At 39.8% G+C, this 19,688-nt stretch overlaps 1 pseudogene; it reads left to right on the forward strand.

Annotated features, from left to right (window-relative positions):
* LOC144707420 (uridine/cytidine kinase UKL1, chloroplastic-like) overlaps window positions 1–19,425 on the forward strand; it is a 34,855-nt pseudogene extending 15,430 nt beyond the window's left edge.
* Window positions 19,426–19,688: the final 263 nt, after the last annotated feature.

The raw sequence follows: 19,688 nt of genomic DNA on the forward strand, positions 1-19,688 counted from the left end.
TAAGGCAGGGATGGAAGAGGAAGTGGATGAACACCTATGTAAAAGCGCCATACGCCTCAAGGCATTTAAAGGTTGGGTGGTTAACAATCTTTTTGGGTGACCGCCTATTTGTTTTTCAAAAGAAAAACTATTTCCTGGGGTTATTCTTGGTATTTGATACAAAGTGGTTGTACCACTCTTTCTCTCTATCTTGTTTATTCAGTTGTTGTAACTTTTTTAATTGGATATCAGTAATTTAGTTTCCATTTCTATTACAATTGGTTCTCAGCAACAGATACATTCCGGGAAATGTATTAACACACGGGTGCACCCATGTGTCACAAAACCTCACTATATCACCGTGGTGGTTGGGATAGGTCCAAACATATTATCAATAATTTTAGAATGTGGCCGCCTTGTTGCAGCCTACTTTCATACAGTTTGGCCTGAATATTTCATTAAACGCATGGTTTAGTGCACTTCTATGCTGTTCGGATGCGTTCCCATTGGTTCATTGGTCTGTCCTTGTGTGCATTTTGTTGAACACTGCCTGGTCCATGGTCCTCCCACCTTGGCGTGGTGTCTCTGTCTTTTGCTGCAGTGTCTAGCACTTTTGCACTATACTGTAGCAATGTGTCTGCATATTGGTATGCAATGTGGCCGTTTTATAAAGCATCTTGGGTTCCCCAAGTACGCCTACGCCTTTTCAGCATGACATGGTATCTATGGTGCTCGCTGACAAGTTCAGATGTCATATTATTGTGGATGCCATATCAGCTTTTGTGCCACATGTCAGCACATTCCTGTTTTATTTTCTCCCACCCAATGCTCGAACTCCAAGCTTGCAATCAAATCTAACAATCATGCCATAAGTTATTGAATTATTCACCATTAGTATGATATGTGTTGCCTCATGGAGTTTGAACAGATGCCCTGCTCTCTGTGTTACTTTCCATTGTTTGATCTTTACGTAAAAGTGGGAGATAAGAGACTATTTAGACAGTGGAGAGCTAACTAAACTTTGTCAAACCTTCCATTTGAAAATACCATTTCCCATAAGAAGGTGACAGGTATTTAAAGGGAACTAGAAAAATGATAAAAAAATAACTAAGATAACCCTGAGAGGGTATAACGGTCAAATCTAGACAGCAGGCTGTTTTTAATTGTAACACTTATTCTCTGCTGTTAACTATAACTGGTTTCCATGTGTATAACACAACTGTTATCTGCTGTAGTATGCTAAGGTAAAGAAGCCAGCATTTGATGACTTTATTTTGCCGCCAAATAAGAATGCTGATGTGGCAATACCTCAAGATGGTGATAACCACGTGGCAATTGATATAATTGTCCAACGTATCAGGATAAAACTTGGCCAACATGATCTGTGCAAAACGTACCGTACTATTTATGTCATTTAGCCTACATTTCGGGTTTAGCTCCTTTCTTCTTTCTATGTAGTTAGTAATGGATTTACAAAAAGAATTATTAGTTTTGTAACCATTCTGATCAGATGAATGCATACACTTATTGGTGACAGGAACATCACAATGCCCGACTTTGTCTTCCACTCAGATTGGCTCATTTGGCTGGTATTCCTCCTCTTCTTTTTTGTCTCAATTCCTCCTAATACAGACTTCCCTAACAGGTTGGAGAACATGGTCTTGGTCGTCTGCCATTTACTGAGAAGCATGTGGCTACGCCTACAGGTCAGATATCTCTTCTCTACTAGTGATTTGAATTGTGATAAATCATCTTTATTAGAGGAGTCATTTCTTTATAATTAGATGACATGTCTCGAGAAAGACTTGAAGAGAGATGTTATGCACAACAATATAAGTTTTTCATGATACATGGGCCTTGCAACTGAGTTTGTCGCGGCTAGGTGATAAGGATCTGAAGGTTAGTCCCTTTGAGAGAGAGAACACAAGATGGTAGAAACATAATGAGATAGAATACAATGACGATGGCCCATGTTAACTCCTGTACTCTCTTTGTGAGGATCTCCCAGCCAGTAAATAATTGAGTCCTTGACTGCCCTGCTTAGAGGTGAGATCTAAACTAATTTCATTGAGTAATGATAAAGCCAAAATGACACAAATACCAATGATAATGATAACATCACTCCCCCATCAGCACCAGTTTATTCAAGAACTTGCTTGTCTTTGCCCTCGTCTTCAGCCACTGAAGTTTGTTCTTTGTGTTTGTAGCTAGTAATTCCGATATATTGAGATTACACAAAAATATGGACATTTATGTGAGAAGTTGGCAGGGCAGTTGGGCCACGCGGAACCCATTGTTGCTATGGAAGGAGGCCACGAGGGAAGTGAGCAGTTGGGGGTGGACAGTTGGGCCTGCCACAGAAGGTCAGCATTTGGTCTATTGGGGGAGGTCTGAACATAGGCGTTCCGAGGGAAGCCCAATATACATTAACATGTTGTATAAGATTCTTAAAAAACCATCTTTTAGGAGAACACCGGGATAAACTTTCACAGAGGGTCTCTCAGCCCATTGCAGAACACTTGGGTATGATGTTCTCCATCATACCATCTCATTGTTACAAGCGTAGGCTTTAACAGTATTGTAATTTTCAAGAAATACAGAAATAAGGAATGATCCTGAGTATAATCCCGATCCTGAATTCAATACAAGTAGATTCAACTTCCATAGAGAAACTCTGAGTATAATCCTGATACCAGCTGCCTCTTCTCCAATAAATATCAATGGAATAAGCGAGGGACAGGGGCGTAAGGACCTCACATGCAAACGAAAGCCTCTCACATGTAGGGGAGTTTAAGTAGCAGTAGTGGGAACCCTAGGAGGCAGTCGGCATTTTTTGTGTAGAGTCAGTTGCAACTGCAACTAGAGGTTGGAAGCGGAGTCGAGCATGCACCCAAAGGGAGCAACTGTGGGGAGTCCTCTCATCGCTCTTCCTTTTTTTCCTTTCCCTGTTCTTCTTTATCCTCTTCCCCTTTCCCTCTTCTCCATCATAGTGACTGAACCATGAACCCTAGTTATTTCCCATTTTCTTCTTAAGTACTGATGGAGGAAAATTGCTGTGTTAATTTTAATGGTCGTTGTAATTTTAATTTGCCTACAATCAAATAAATTTATAATATGTAGAAACATACTCAAGTTTATTTTTCGGAGTAAGGTCGTCTCCACAGGGACTGGCCTTTAGATGTAAATTCAATAGAAGTGTTGTTACTTATTAAGATATAGGAATAATACTAAAGGTAATAAGAAGAGTTAAGTAATTAGTAAGTATATAGATTAATAGGGTAGTAAGAGGAATAAGAACTTATCTGATATTATAGGTAGATGTATCAGGGTACTAAGAATAATAAAGAAGTGAGATATTAGATATTAGTTTCAAGAAGGATCATAATGGAGATAGTAAAGAGGTAGATAAAAATTCAATAGTAATAAGTATTTAATAACAATAAGAAGAAGTATAACTGGAGAAGATTTTATTATAATAAGATAAGTATAAAAGGGAAAATATTAGATATATGGCCTATATACTTTATAGCTACTAAGAAGAAGGAAGAGTTAAGGTATTAAGTATTGTATTTAACAATAGGGGTAACGTAGTTAGTGAAGAAATGTAGAGTACTTGATAAGATCAATTAGTAATAAGAAGATAGAAGAAAGAAGAGGAGTTATATAGATGAGTGTGTACATTAAGAGAGACAGATAATATAGGGGGGTATGTATGCATTAATAAGATAGTTAGGAAGTGAATAAATAAGTATCTAACTATAATATGATAATTAAGAATTTAGGTAAGTATAGATAGATATCAGGAAGGGATAAAGAGGTAGTAATAAAACTTAGTAAGTATTTATACTGATATAAAGAGGTAGAATACTATTTATAATAAGTTTAGGTATTTATATATATTTATGTATATGATTTGTACTCTTATATATAGTTTATATAATTGATTCCTATAATTAATAGGTCGATTTAGTCGAACACCCGAGAGGTGTTCGACTAAATGATCGACAGGGGGTCGACACTAGAGAGATAATGTATAGTATTTAAGTATATTAAGTTTTTTGGTGTATTGTATATAGATTTTATAAGGAGATATCGATTATAGGAGGGTATTTCTGTCAAACACCTGTGAGGTGTTCGACAGAATGCCCATAAGAGGTCGAGTAAGAAGATGTTTATATATGTACTTTTTTTATATTTTTATAAGATAGATATAGATTGAACTTAGGTAAAATAAGAAATATTCATCGAACACACTAGTTGTTTGATGAAATGCCTGACAGAAATCTCAATAGCAATGTTGGATTGAAGTGGATCAGATCAAGGATAAAACTGACGTGGGATACTCAAATGAACCATACATAACAGTAAATCATCCAGATTAGATGCAAGAAAACTTACCAACTCGCCTTGAATTGAGGTAAGGGGGTGGCGGCGCCGATCGCCGCTGCCTAACTTCGGCATGCAGTCCCTCCTTTACTTCTCTCCCATGCTGGCACAAGTCTTCATGTTCCTCAACCTCCTCTGGAGCCTTCTGAAGCTCTAGGAGCTGTTAGAGGTTTGTCACATCTCTCTTCTCGCTCAGCCAGCCTCAGACGGGTCCTCCGCCACCTTAATGGCTTAATGGTCGAAAGATTGGTTGGAAGATTCTGAAACTAAGGGCTCTTGGCCCCCTTTTAACGGCTTGGGATAGGTCCCTTGGGCTGTCAGATGGAGGAGGATGGCCCTGGGGATCGTCCCGGGCCGTAGGATCGCTGCTGGTCCCCCCTCGCCGGCCGACGGAGTCGACGGCTGGGCGTGAAAATGGACAAGACTGCCCCCGGCCGTCAGATCCTCCATACGAATAGGTTCAATGGCTGCGATTAAATTGCAGTCGTGGACCCTTCTTATGGTGGACCAATGCTCCTGCCCTATCAGCATGCGTCGTCACCACTCTGTCATCAGTACCCGTCCCCTTGGCCTTCTTTGATTCATCCGCCGATGGGTCCCGCGGTCGAGTCAGCCTAAACAAGAGAAATAAAGTAGTTAAATTTGGCGAGATAGATCTCTACCATCCGATTTTTTTTCTGAAAAGATCGGACGGCTGAGATCATATCCGCCTCTTTAAATAAGCCCGAAGAGAGCCGGGCTTCGGGACTGATTGGCTTGAAGCCCGATTCATTTTTCTTCTTATTTTCATCAGTTCGCGGCCCGTTGGGCCGCGATTGTATTCTCTTTGTGGCCCGACGCGATGAGAATAAACTACCATGGGATTCACATCCCATATTGAAAACTTAAAAAAAAATGCATCAGTATATAAACATTTGCGGGCTACACTAATCGCGTAAAATCGAAACACATACCTCTCTTGTAGCGTCTACTGTTGGGCATATTCTGGGCACGAATTGGGCCTGCGCTATTGGGCTGCTTTATGACTGGACTTCGCCGGCGGCTGGGCCGGCTTGAGCGCTCCGCGTTTGCTGGCCTGGCTGTTGGCTTGAGGCCTGCTCAGTGGTATGCTCCTACACCAGCCCAATAAAATCTTTTTCTTTTTCACCTATATTTATATATATATATATATATATTTTTTTTTTAATAATATTTCCCTATCTCTTTCTGCAAATTAAATACAGATTTTTCCCTGTGATTTCATAGAGAGGATACTAAATAGAACATGAGATGATTAAAAAGGTAGAAAATGTATCTATCAAGTAATAAAAATATTTAAATTGTATAATGTGCATAAAAATGATATTAAAATGCATCATTTTCGTCATTTGTTCTATTTAGTTCATGAAATGCAATATTTCATAAAATTGGGTAAAATACACATGAAATGGTTCCTAAATGCCCTTAAAATATGTGTAATTACATGACATATTTTGGGTCTATCAAGTACATTGGTTGTTTTCTTGGTCGGAAGTTCCTCTATTCCATCCTTGTGAACTGACGATTGAAGGCGATATCAAAATCCTTTCAAGAAGTATACCAGGAATATGAGGGCTAAGAGATTACAAACCTATGACAGGGTATAAAGGATTGTAAGTAGGCCATACTTATATTAGTGGCTCATGGTTTTAGCATTTTTGCTATTTGTGCGAAATATATGCAAGTCAAGCAGCCAGACCCAGATCCAATGTAATAGGTCTGACATGTAAACTGGCCGCTGACTGAACATAAGGATAATTTGGATTAGTCAGTCCGATGCTTACATTACAGAGCAAGAGTTTTAACCATCGTATCAGAAGTGGCTCTCCAAGTTAATAGGGTAACTTTCTTTTTGATTCATTACAAAGGTTCTCTCTCGCTATGATGTAGTGAGAGTCTACTGCCAGTTTCCAGCCTTCTTTATGGTCACTGCTATCAGGTGACCCTAACAGACTCCTAAATAAGTTTTATACATATCTGAATCCGATCATTGTTACCCCATTAATAGGAAAATTCAGAACAATGTTTACTCCTAACTTGGCTAGAGTTGAATATGTCAAAGTGGGATTAACCAATATCTCGTATATGGATCTACGTGACTTGACTTAGGGTGTCCATAGCCTTTCTCTTTGAGATCATTATGAGGCAATGATTTCTTCTTTACAAAATGAGGTTTTATTATCATCGTAGTGGAATTGCTACATGGAGCACAACAAATGTGGGTTCTAGACTGTTTGAAGCACTCTTAACGGGAATCCAAACATCGTTAATTGGGCTGTAGCATGTCATGAGATCAAGTGTAATTCAGTTGGTAGATTGACCTCACTAAGACAGGATAGGTATTTAAACTAGATGATCAAAGATGATGCTTGTCAGAAGCTAGAGGTTTCCATTCCTGATTTGTTTGCAACCATGCCTTTGCACTATTTGTTTCATAACCCTGTAATGTAATAGCATAGTAATATCCCAAATTCTGATTTTAAGATTTGAACAGGATATGCCCCAATGATATGAACAGATGTCGCTTGAGACACTAGTCCCAGCACCAGCTTTTAAGCTTTGACAAAAGAGTATTGTTTTTTTCAATAAATATGGGTTCTTGTTGTGGTCAGTAAAGATATGGCATCCGAAGAAGGCTGGAGGATGTTATAACTAAATATCTCGTTGAAAACCTTAGAACATACATCCTGAATTAGAATGTCAAATCTGAGAATTAGGCAAAGGAGAATAGTTGAGAGGAAGAATGATGGATCACAAGACAGATCAGATTGGTGCTTCATAGTTTGATTTAAGGGACCAGCTGAATCAGCCTTCTCTCATGTTGAGATCTAAGCAGGAGGATCTCCCGCTTGAAACCTTAATTGCTCTCATGGAAGAAGATGAAAAGTCAATCCCCCATTGCAAGCTCACTTATTTATAGTGGCAGACCTTCCTTCCTTAAGCAGTTGGAATTCTCACATGCAAATCTCACATGTAAATCATCACTTCTGCGCTGCCGCTTATTATGAGAAGTCCTAAATAGGACCTTGTCAGATGACTGGTGGCAAAGCTATGCCATTCTTACAACTTTCGGTTTGTAACCCAATGGATGGATGCCAGCCCCTGTTGCATGTCAGTCTAACCCTCTACAGGGCCTTCGACCACACACTCTCAAAAGTAATTTCCCTTTTTGTCTGTCAAAATGTGACATTGTTTGATCTGCACTATGCAAAAAGAGGTGGAGCTTAGTTTGTAAGCACAAGGCTCTCAAGGAACGATCTAATACTAGCCTAGCACACAAAGATGAAGAGGATAAATCAAAGAAACAACCACACTAGAACACAAGGAAAAAAGAAGAACGAAGTTAAATGCACGCCACACAAGGCAACGCCCTTCAGTCGGGTATTTAAACAAACACATATCTAAAGATAGAAGTTGTAACGGCCGTTACAACTTCTAAACACATGTCACATTTTGACAGACAAAAAGGGAAATTACTTTCCTCCTACGTGACATCGTGGATGCCGTTATAATTCGGTGAATCCGACGGTCACGATTTAAACTTCAAAGCAGAGTAAGCGTGAGCGTTGGATTACGATCCAAGGATCAGGATCACGTCCTTCATTCTCCTCCTTGATCCGAGTCTTCTTTCACCGCCGAGAGACTGATTCACCGGCGGAGGTCTGCAAACTTCGTCACTCCGAGCGATTTGGTGAACAAGTCCGCGAGCTGATCTTCTGTGCTTACGTACTTCAGCTCCACCTTTTCTTCTACAAGATTTCTGATGAAATGATAACCGACGTCGATATGCTTTGTTCGCCCATGATGAACCGGATTTTGACTGATTTCGATTGCTGATTTGTTGTCGATACACAGATTGAACATCTGCTGCTTTTCTCCAAGTAATTCTCCTATGAATCGGCTGATCCAGACTCCTTGACACGCAGCTGTGGTGGCGGCAATATATTCTGCCTCACAGGATGATAGGGCTATCACAGGTTGTTTACATGAGTTCCACGCGATGGGTTTGGATCCATAGAAAAATATCAGACCAGACGTGCTTTTCCGATCATCTAAATCTCCTGCATAATCATTGTCGCAGTAGCCGATCAATTTGCACACTTTTTCTTGCTTGTACACCAGTCCATAATTAATGGAGCCCTTCACATATCTGAAAATTCTCTTAGCAGATATCATATGAGTTGAGTTTGGTTTGTTCATGAACCTGCTCAAGTAGCTTACGGAGAAAACTAGATCAGGTCGAGTGATGGTTAAATATCTCAGGCAACCGAACATTTTCCTGAACACAGTGGGATTCACCTCGACCCCTTCTTCTTCTCTGCTCAATTTTAAACGATGCTCCATTGGTGACTTGGACAAATTACAATCCCTCATGTTGAACTCATCAAGAATCTTCAGGGCATACAGACTTTGGGATAGTCTGATCTCATGCTGCTTTTGCTGCACTTCAATGCCCAAGTAGGAACTAAGCAAACCGAAATCAGTCATGTCAAACAATGTCTTCATGGAGCGTTTAAATTTCTCTATGCCAGCAGCACTTGATCCGGTGATAATTAAATCATCCACGTACACTCCCACAAGTAATCTTTGCTGGTTTTCTGATAGACTATACACTGCGTGGTCATTTGCACTTCTCTTAAACCCAATTCTGATCAAGGCTTCATCCAGCTTTGAGTTCCATGCCCTTGGTGCCTGCTTAAGCCCATATAACGCCTTCTTGAGTCTTAGAACGTGGTCTTCCTTGCCTCTGATCACAAATCCTTCTGGTTGTGTGACATATATGTCCTCCTTAAGATCACCATTAAGGAAAGCAGACCTGACATCCAAATGATGTAACCGCCACTGTGATTGAGCTGCTAGAGCCATAAGGATTCTAATGGACTCCAGTCTGGCCACAGGTGAGAAGACTTCATCAAAATCAATGCCTTTTCTCTGGCTGTAGCCTTTCACAACCAAACGAGCTTTGTGTCTTGTCACATCTCCTCCTGAATTTTTCTTGATTCTTTAAACCCACTTCACACCAATTGGCTTACAGTTCCGAGTTGGCTTTACTAACTCCAAAGTAGAATTTTTCTCAATAGCCTCAATTTCTTCTTGCATAGCTTGCCTCCACACTTCGTCTTTCACTGCTGCTGCAAAGGACATAGGCTCGTCATTTGAAATGAAACATGTTTCTTCATCACCAACCTCCTGTGTAGCCTCATTAATTGACCGGATTGATCTCAGTCTCCCGGTCTCTTCTTCATCGGATGATTGATTTTGATCATCTTGACCATGTGGAATCTCATCTACTGTTGAGTTTTCTTCAGTAGGTAAGTCTCCAAATGTCAAGTTACTTGTCAAATTCGAGGTGAAACGAGAGTCCAGATTCACCTGCTGACCAAAATCCCAACTTTTAGTTTCTTCAAACACAACATCTCGACTCACGGTTACCTTGAAAGTTTCAGGATCAAGAAACATGTAAGCCTTGGTTCCCAACTCATAACCGATAAAGATCATATTTTTGCTTCTGTCATCAAGTTTGCTCAGTTGCTTTGTGCTCTTGACATGAGCCACTGAGCCAAAGACTCGAAGATGCTCCACATTTGGCTTTCGCCCATTCCACTTCTCATAAGGAGTAGCTCCTTGGAGGCTCTTGGTAGATGATCGATTTAGCACATAAACACACGTATTAACAGCCTCTGCCCATAGCTCCTGGGGAAGTTTCTTTTCCTTCAGCATAGCACGCACAAGGGACATAATTGTCCTGTTTCTTCTTTCTACCACTCCATTCTGTTGGGGAGAGTAGGGGGCAGTAAGATGGTGCTTGATTCCATTTTCATCCCAGTATAAATTAAATTCTGCTGAGGTGAATTCTCCACCACGATCAGTCCTGAAGCACTTTATTTTTTCTCCACATTCTGATTCAGCCAGATTCTTAAACTTCTTGAACGCACTGAAAGCTTTTGATTTTTCCTTCAAGAAGGCCACCCACATTAGTCTGGAAAAGTCATCAACAATCAGTAAGAAGTACCTGCTGCCACCTAATGTTGATGGTTGAATTGGACCACATAAATCACCATGGATTAGTTCCAGCTTCTTTAAGGCCCGAAATTTTGATTCACTTGGGAAGGATTTTCGAGTCTGTTTGCTGGCAATACATTCTCCGCAGAGTTTGTCAGAAAAACGTATTGCTGGAAGTCCAATCACAAGGTTGTTTCTCCTCATATCATCTATATTTCGAAAATTCTGATGACATAGTCGAGAGTGCCACAACGACACCTGGCTTTCTTCTTCTTGTGTCATTTTACAGACCTCAGGTACTGACAGCTTGAGAGTATACATACTGCCATCGGACTTTTTCACGTTTGCTAGAATTCTTCCCACAGCATTAGTGATGGTGAGAAATCCACCACGCAAGGAGGTCGTGCATCCAGCTTCGTCGAGCTTTCCAAGACTCAGAATATTAGCCTTGAGATTTGGAACAAATAGTACATCTTCCAAGGTCAGTTCAACCCCCCGTGAGCCACAAACAGAGATACTTCCCTTTCCTTCAAATTTAATCGAGGAGCCATCCTCAAATTTAACACTGCCACACTAATATTCATCCAAGTTCTGAAAAAACGATTTCTTACAGGTCATGTGGGAGCTGGCACGTGTATCAAGATACCATATTTCAGAATTTGAAGAGTGATCACCGTCTTCTTGGAGAAAGACAGTCTCCGTAAGCACCATGAGTAGCTTGGATTCTTCAACAATCACATTAGCAGCTTCCTCTTTCGCCCTTGGCCTTTTTTCATTTGTGCATTCATCTGCAAAATGGCCAAACTTTTGACAATTATAACACCGCACCTTTGATTTGTCAAAAGGTTTCTTCTCCTCGTCTTGTCTTTGATCATCGTCTTGATTTGTTTTGCTTCTTCCTCGACCTCGGCCTCTGCCTCTGCCTCTGCCTCTTCCTCGCCCTCTTGAGGACTGGCCTTCTGCAGGCTTATTCTTCTTCATATGATTAAGAGCACGTGTTAAGAGGGCTTGCTCTTCTTCTCTAGCGTCTCGTTCAGCAAGGCGCATTTCGTGGATCTTAAGAGACCCAATCGCTTCCACAAGGGACATAGTATCCATATCACCAAATTGCTCCAGAGTGAGTGTAAGAGAGTCATACCTCGGCGGCATTGAGCGAAATAACTTTCTGACGGCTTCTCTGTCTTGAATATCATCACCACATTGTCGTAATTCGAAAACTGTCTTCGTGAACTTGTCAGTGAAATCACTGATTTTATCCTCCTTCTTCATAGTAAGTTTTTCGAATTCGCGGCGCAGTCCCTGAGCTCTTGACTGGGCGAGACGATCGATTCCGACATGGAACGAACGGATGATCTCCCAGTTTTCTTTGGCACTTTTCTTGATATCCAGCTGCACTCCTGAGGTTTCTGGAATCGCAGCTAGCATGGCGGAAAGAGCTAACCGGTCCTTCTGCCGATTCGTCTCAGTACCGGCAACCACTTCCCACAGGTTCTGGGCGTCGAGATGCACCTCCATTCTCATCGCCCAGTGCCGATAATTCGTCGCTGAAAGTTGAGTCAGCGGCGTCGGGACTACGACCTCAAGTTTCCTGGTCGAGTCATCGGATGTGTTCTTCTCTCCTTGGTTGGATGATTCTCCACGCTTCGGCATCGTAATAGATCCCTGGAATCAGAAGGCTCTGATACCACTTGTAAGCACAAGGCTCTCAAGGAACGATCTAATACTAGCCTAGCACACAAAGATGAAGAGGAGAAATCAAAGAAACAACCACACTAGAACACAAGGAAAAAAGAAGAACGAAAGTTCGTACACGCCACACAAGGCAACGCCCTTCAGTCGGGTATTTAAACAAACACATATCTAAAGATAGAAGTTGTAACGGCCGGGCCCACTTTCCTCCTACGTGACATCGTGGATGCCGTTATAATTCGGTGAATCCGACGATCACGATTTAAACTTCAAAGCAGAGTAAGCGTGAGCGTTGGATTACGATCCAAGGATCAGGATCACATCCTTCATAGTTGAAATCCTTCTCCTAAAACATCCATCGAGTGAAGGCACATCAATAAGCTAACAAACAAACTATTTGAGAAGTTCACGCATCAACTCATCTTGTTGGAGGCTGCTATGTCCAACCACATGTCATGTCACAAGTCACACCTGTCATGCTTGGCTCATGTTTTGAGGTGACCATGCAAACAGATGTCTAGGCGGAGCTGAATGATATTTTTTCCTCAAGCCCACGTTAGACCAAGAAAGCCCGTAAACCAATCCACTTCGCGTGGAGGGTGTGATGCTTATTGTAGATAAAATTCTGGGACGAGTTATCCTTCTGCTCTGTAACCAGATAAAATTCCCATGCCATTCATAATCTTAAGTTGTAAAGGAGGGAAGTGGCTGAATGTGATGATAACGACCCACTGCTTTTAAGTAAAGATGAAAGAGAGACTAGAGGTACGGTGGACTATGGGGTTGAATCCAATCGGTATGCTACTGGCCCTATTTTTCGGGGTATTTTGTAGGGTTTGAAAAAGTTTGGGCAAGTTTTTCACAGGTTCTTTTTACTAATGACTTTATCATTCATGGTCTCCGCTTCAAATAGGCGATGTCGCCTTCCAAGAATTCCTTCCCCTATTCTGTGTTTATCTGCTTTAACTTTCATCCATGATTGCGGCATTGCCAAATGCTGTTTTCGAGTAGTAAGAATTTCATCCCTTTTGATAAGGAGCTAATGAATGGAATCAAAAGGTGATGGTGGTGATCAATAACAAATCAGGTATGGACGATCTCTGCCATATGCAGACTTGAAAGGTGTTCTCTATATAGAAGTGTGATTTCAAGTGTTACAATTGAATTCTGTCCAATGTAGCGATTTTTTCCACGCTTTATTGGATTTTCTGAAATGAAGTATCGTAAGTACTATTCCAAACCCTGTTTGTGACTTTTGATCGTCCATCATTGTCTAGATGATAAGAGAAGATGGATTTTAAAAAATTGTACGTAGCGTTCTAAACTCCTATTTTTGACTTCTGGCCGTCCATCAGTCTCTTGAAGGAGCTACATCGTAAGTAAAATTCCAAACCCCTATTCGTGACTTCTAATCGTCCATCAGTCTCTGGATGATAAGATAGATGAATTTTAAGAAATTGTGGGTTGTATTCCAAACCCTAGTTTTTGACTTATGGCTGTCCATTAGTCCCTAAAAAGAGCTACATCATATGTAACATTTCAAACCCCTGTTTGCGACTTCAGATCATTCATCAGTCTTCGGACGATAACAGCATATAAGTCTTAAGCAATTGTAAGTAGCATTCCAAATCACTGTTTGTGACTTCTGGTCATCATCGGTCTATGGAAAGAGCTACATCGTAAGTAGCACACCAAACCCCTTTGTGTGACTTTTGATAATCGATCAGTTTGTGGAAAGAGCTACATTATATTGATGTAGCTCTTTCAAGGAATTGCGTGTAAAAACTATTGACGATCTCAGTCTGAAATAACTGATTATGGGATCCCATTGAGCTTGACCATTTCTTTAGCAGACATGTGATACACAATGTTTCTTATTCAAGGATTATCAAAGGAAGAAGAGAAGGCAAGTGTGAGAATACTCATGTGTTCATCTAGGAAAATATAAACAAAGGCGATTTAAGCAAAGAACTAAGTCCACATCAGCTCAAAAGTACTGAGAGGGTCAAAGTCCCTATAAATAAAGACATAGATAGACCTACACGTATGAATTTTGACAAGAAATGTCAGGTCCTGTCAAGAAGCCGGGAAAAGGGTTGGAGAGCAGGAGAAGCCTGCGTCCAAAAGAAGGATCTTGCGATCCTGGTTTGTGTTATCTTCTATTCATTCTCGCTGAATTATATTATACACATTTCATACCTTTCTCTCATGTTGCAATCATTTCGTGTAACGAACTGATAAAGGTCTTGTCTCCAAAGACAAAATTTAGATCTTCTTTGGGATTTCGTTTTCCTGATCTTATTAAAGACCCATGTTGAGTGAGCACATGCGATAATTGTATAAATAAAAGAAAAATGGGGAAGAGGGGGCATACTCATTTTTCCAGAATTTGGTTGCTGAAAACAGACTGCGGGCTAGGGAGCTGGATCATGCCGGCAAACCAGAGGGGGAGAGCTCGCAGGAGATCTCCATTTGTTTTTATCCACATTTACTCTTTTATTTGGATTCTTCTTGTCCTCTATATTCGCCTTTATGGTTTGCAGATGAACCTATCATCAATATCGATATCTTGATAGGGCACAATAGTGCACTTTGATTGAATATATATTCAATCTAGTTCATACAAATTTTCCATCAGATTGATGTCAGTGTGGCAGAAATAATTTCAGTTGAGAAAGAGTGATTGATGTCAAGTGTGGCTATAATCGATATAATCGTACAACAGTTATGATTGAATCAGATCCTTTTGATTTCGGGAACCATTAAATAAAATCCGCGGTCCTATCTTCCTAATTTGGTTTTGTATGGGTAAGGGTTACAACAGCCTTTCTGGTAAGGGAGTTGAAGGTTTTTGTCGTTGGGAGGTAGGACATTCATTCACATACACTTCTTTTTTCATGTCTTGGCTGATGATCTATTGAGATGTTCTTTTGAACGTCCTGTGAAATCCTCCCTGTCCACCAATTGTTGAATCATGAGGTTCTTGTAGAATTTGGGAAATCAAAGATTAATCTGATGGTAGAATAATATGCCCCTTGTAAAGTAAGAGGTTTTGATGGATGATGCAGTTAGAAAATTCCCCTCTATCCGTCTGCATGCCTTTTATTTTTGCTCCCAGTTTTGGGTTGTTTCTGACTTCTTTATCAACCTTTATTTTGTCCAACCAGTGTGTTACTAAATTTTTTTTAGAACTTGCAGTGTGCACCATGATACCTAGTGTATTACAAATATGAACTTGCAGTCTCCTCCAGATCTTCTTGCAATCTGAATAATACATATGGAGCAACATTCTTCTTTCCTGACTTTTATTTTATTTCAAAAATGTAGCCCAACAGTTTTGACACCCATTAGTTAAATTGAATTGGTATCTCCTTTTGATCTGATGGAAAGCACAAGCAAAACTGGTCGGTGTAGATTGAGAATTTGTTAAACATAAGGTAGTGCTTCCATTTTTGAGAACCTAGGCCTACTGCCATGAGCGCACTTTCATATGCGAACTTGAATCAGTTATGAAACAAAAATTTGCTGCAGTAAGCAATGGAGTGGCTCTCTTGTAACATAGTATTGCCCCCTGTTCATGTTATGATGCATCAGTCTCAATGCTAAATGGAAAGGGAACATTTGGTGTCGGTGGATTGGTGTTGATGATAACACTCGTTTCAGCTTGTCAAATAATTGATCAGCTACATCATTCCACATAAAAGAGTTTATTTTAAGAGATCTGTAAGTGGTTGAGCAATGACAGCAAGTTGAGATATAAACCGACGATAATACCTTGTTAATCATAGGAATCCTCTCAATTATTTCACTGTAGTGAAAGTCTTCCCTTGGTTGATAGCAACTATTTTTGATGGATCAGTCAGTACCCTTCTACATAAATTCCATGTCCAAAGTATTCAATGTACTGGCACTCCAATTTGTATTTCACTAGATTGATATGCATATAAATATTTAAAATTAAGTCAAATACAATGGCAAGGTGTTGCATATGATGTTAATAAGTCACATACAACGATGAAATGACTCTCACTTTATATGGAATAATTTATAATTTCATCTATTCCATAATGTCCATACTAATTTAACTTTACCTCAACCTTTGGATGCAGCCCCCTTAACATATGCGCTTCCACAAACATCAGATGGTTAATGTGAGAGGAAACAAGCTAGTTCTTTGAATTCTGATCGATATCCCGATAAGGTTCCAGTTTGTTTAAGAATCATAAGCTGAGTATACAAGGTTATTGAATAGAAGTTGTAACTCCGTTCAAAATGTTGGCAAAAAACCATCCAGCATTCGAAGCCATAATGTTCTTCGGTGTATATGAAACCTCTTGGGCGAGCCCCTCCATATGTAAAGAAACCAGTTGTAGCTTCTCCTCGTCAGACAATATGTTAATTCTGAAGTACCTTTCAATAGCATTCAGCCACATTTGCGCATTTGATCCATTGGAGTAGGGATAAAGAGTTAGTTTCCAATTTGGAGTTGAGCTTAATGGTGCATTGGAATATTTGTTAATATTTCTCCTGTAACTGGAATTTCGTCCATGTTTCCTTTTCCACCATCTTGTTGATCTCCCAAGGCGGTCAGGCTGTTCAGTCAGTCTGGTCACAACTCCAATCACAGCTCCAGATTGATGCACCCTGGGCAAAGCAATAAGATGATATTCCAAACCAAGCATGATGGGCGAGTAAATTCACAAGGTGAACAGTTAAAGTCGCTTCGGAAATAATCCCATCAGATTGACATAGTTAGGTAGGTAAGAGTTCAGAAAGGTAGAATGATAAAGACATTGGGGAAAGCTTCCTCTCACTCTGAAGAGCTCCCCTCCTCTGGTGCAGCAGGCCAGTTCCTGCTGATCCTACTCCAACGGCCGGCACCTTACACTTCTTTATGAGATCTTAAAAACAGTGTTCTCCCGCTCATCTCCTTCCTTTATTTTAAGGGGAATCTTCTCCTATAGTCAACAGGCAGACCCAACGATCGTTGACCACCCTCTTCTTTCTTCTTTTATATTGGCGTGAGTAGAATGTATTATTGTCCTTGAAATCAAAGTTCATGGTTGGAGTGAGTCAGGGGAATTGAGTCTACAGGATCAGCAACTCCAACCCATTAGTCTAAAGGGGCTTACCGGGATTCAGACGGGTCCAAAAGAAGTCGAGCCTAATTCCAAAAGCATCACTGTATAAATCTCGCCATCTTAACATTGACCACGATAAATACTTTCTCAAATTATTAGAAAGTAGTGACTACACGGGGGTCGTATGTATCAGAAGTAAAAATGACCATACATGTGGTAACATTTGGCCGACCTAAAAATGAAAAAAAAGTTAATAATACTTGACTAACGTTACAGAAGATCTTTACTGATATCAGGAATTTGTTTACTTTGTAAAAAAAAATCAAGTGATTATGTCTAATACGTTTTATCTCAGGTCAAAGCGAGTACGCCAAAAGAAAGACTAAGCTTGTGATAATAAGCTTCCTCACAGGCGACAACTCTCTACTTCACCGTTAATTTGGTATCCACTCATACAACTAGTACCTTTAGACTAATATCGTATATTTCTGCATCTATTCCAAATAGGCGACCCCACATGTGTGTATCAGCCCTAAGTGGAGACCATGTTGCATAAATGAATTTTCTTCCATTTGTCCTCGTGGTTCCTAAATACCAGTTTGCAACATTTTTGGACGATACAAGTCTTTTGTTGAATGCACCTAAGGATTCAGAAGGCATGTTCGAGTCACATCTGTCCAATGTGACGAAGAACTTCTAAAAGTGGAAGTTCTCAAATGATATTCAGATATATCGATACATAATCTTCTTTTTAGAACCTTTTCTGTTTACATAGCTGCAATGTGTATTCAGAACTTTAGTTTACAAAGGATGAGCCTGAATTCACAAAGAATCTGGGTTCACAGCGATCTAACACCTCTGGCAGCTCAAATCTTGTTTTCGCAACGTGAAACAATGAACCATTAGCTACTGGGAGGACACTCATGTTTCCTTAAGGGCATGTTAAACATTTCTAGAAAAGCCTTCAAAATGTTTATTAGGTCTTATTTTTAGTGGAGACGTCTAAGTTGCTAGATTCTGGAAAACTTGGATGGAATTTAGATGACATTTAATTAGATTTTCTTTAGATTCCTCCTTTGTGATTAGATTGTCATCATAATGTTAGTCCTATGACATTTCAAGAGTGGTATTATCCCCTTAGATTTAAAACGCTAGTTTCATTTTGCAGGATTGAGGTATACTAGAGTGCATTTTTTCAAGAAACTTTGTGGTGTGTCCATCGTCCAAAGGTAGTTATCTTTACCTGTTAACTTTGATTAATGGGGAGATTCCCAATTTAAATTGACTACCTTGTGTGCGTGATATTGAAAAAGTTGACAATTGTCATCATCTAATGTGCATATTTTTGTGCAGACTTTAGTGCATACTTGTGTGAATGGACGTCAAATTTTTTGTTGATTTCTCTTGTAAGTATTGTTTAGCGATTCAAGTGGACAAAGCGTGGAAAATGCTTTACAGGCCTGCTATAAGAAAATAAAAATAGGAAAAGTATTTAGCCATCCTGAAGGGGATGATGGAAAGCAGGTATGTATTTGGCATTTTCTACTGTATTATGCCTGATGGAGATTATTCTGCAAAAAATGACTTTTTACCCATCACTTATTTCGAACGGCTTACTTATGAAAAGCTTCCAAGAGATGTCTCAAAGTGCCATGTTTTGCTGCTTGACCCAGTTCTTGGCACAGGCAAGTTCCTTAGTTTTGGTCAATACTTCCATCTATTCTCCCAGAGAAGTTTAAGTGTGACTTTCTTATGAAGCATTGTTGGATTTCAAGGAGTGAAAACTTATGTAATACTTCTCTCTACTTCCACTGCCCTCAACCACTACACAAGCATCCCAATCATTTAATTTTGTTTTTCTCCCTACATTTGAACTTTGCTTTAGTCTGCTAAAAACTTTATTTTTGACAAATTTAAATATTGTAATTCATAAAATATTATTGCACAGGAACTTCGGCAAGCCACGCTATTGAACTTCTTATACGGAATGGAGTTTGAGATGCGAGAATAATCTTCCTGAACCTTATCACAGTAAGAGCGCATGAGAATATAATAGAGAGCACATGTTGTAATACTATTAAAAATATATAGACCTCTACTCTCTGTTCTTACTTGCTAATTTATCTGTTGACTGTTTGTTTTATGACGAATGTAGGCACCAGAGGGAATCCATATTCTCTGCAAATGTTTCCCCTCTCTAAAGATTGTTACATCTAAAATTGATTCTGGTGTCCATGAGGAGTGTCAAGTTATCCCTGGTTTAGGCTAATTGGCAATCATTATTTTGGCATCATGTAATTTTCTATTTTTTTTGTCTATTCTTTCAAATGGATTCTTATTTTCAAAGTCCCTCTTATAGCCAAGGAGATAGAGTAACAGTAATGGCAAGTCGAGGGATAAGATATAAGTCATTCTTCATCACCCTTCTATTGTCATTTTGTGGATGTAATGCTCTCAAACAAGTTGCAAAACTATCATCCAACAAGAGCTGAATTACATTTCTAGGCATAGATCTCTTTCCTCTAAAATTAA

Source organism: Wolffia australiana, chromosome 9 (assembly GCF_029677425.1).
Source record: "Wolffia australiana isolate 7733 chromosome 9, ASM2967742v1".
Classification (NCBI taxonomy): domain Eukaryota; kingdom Viridiplantae; phylum Streptophyta; class Magnoliopsida; order Alismatales; family Araceae; genus Wolffia; species Wolffia australiana.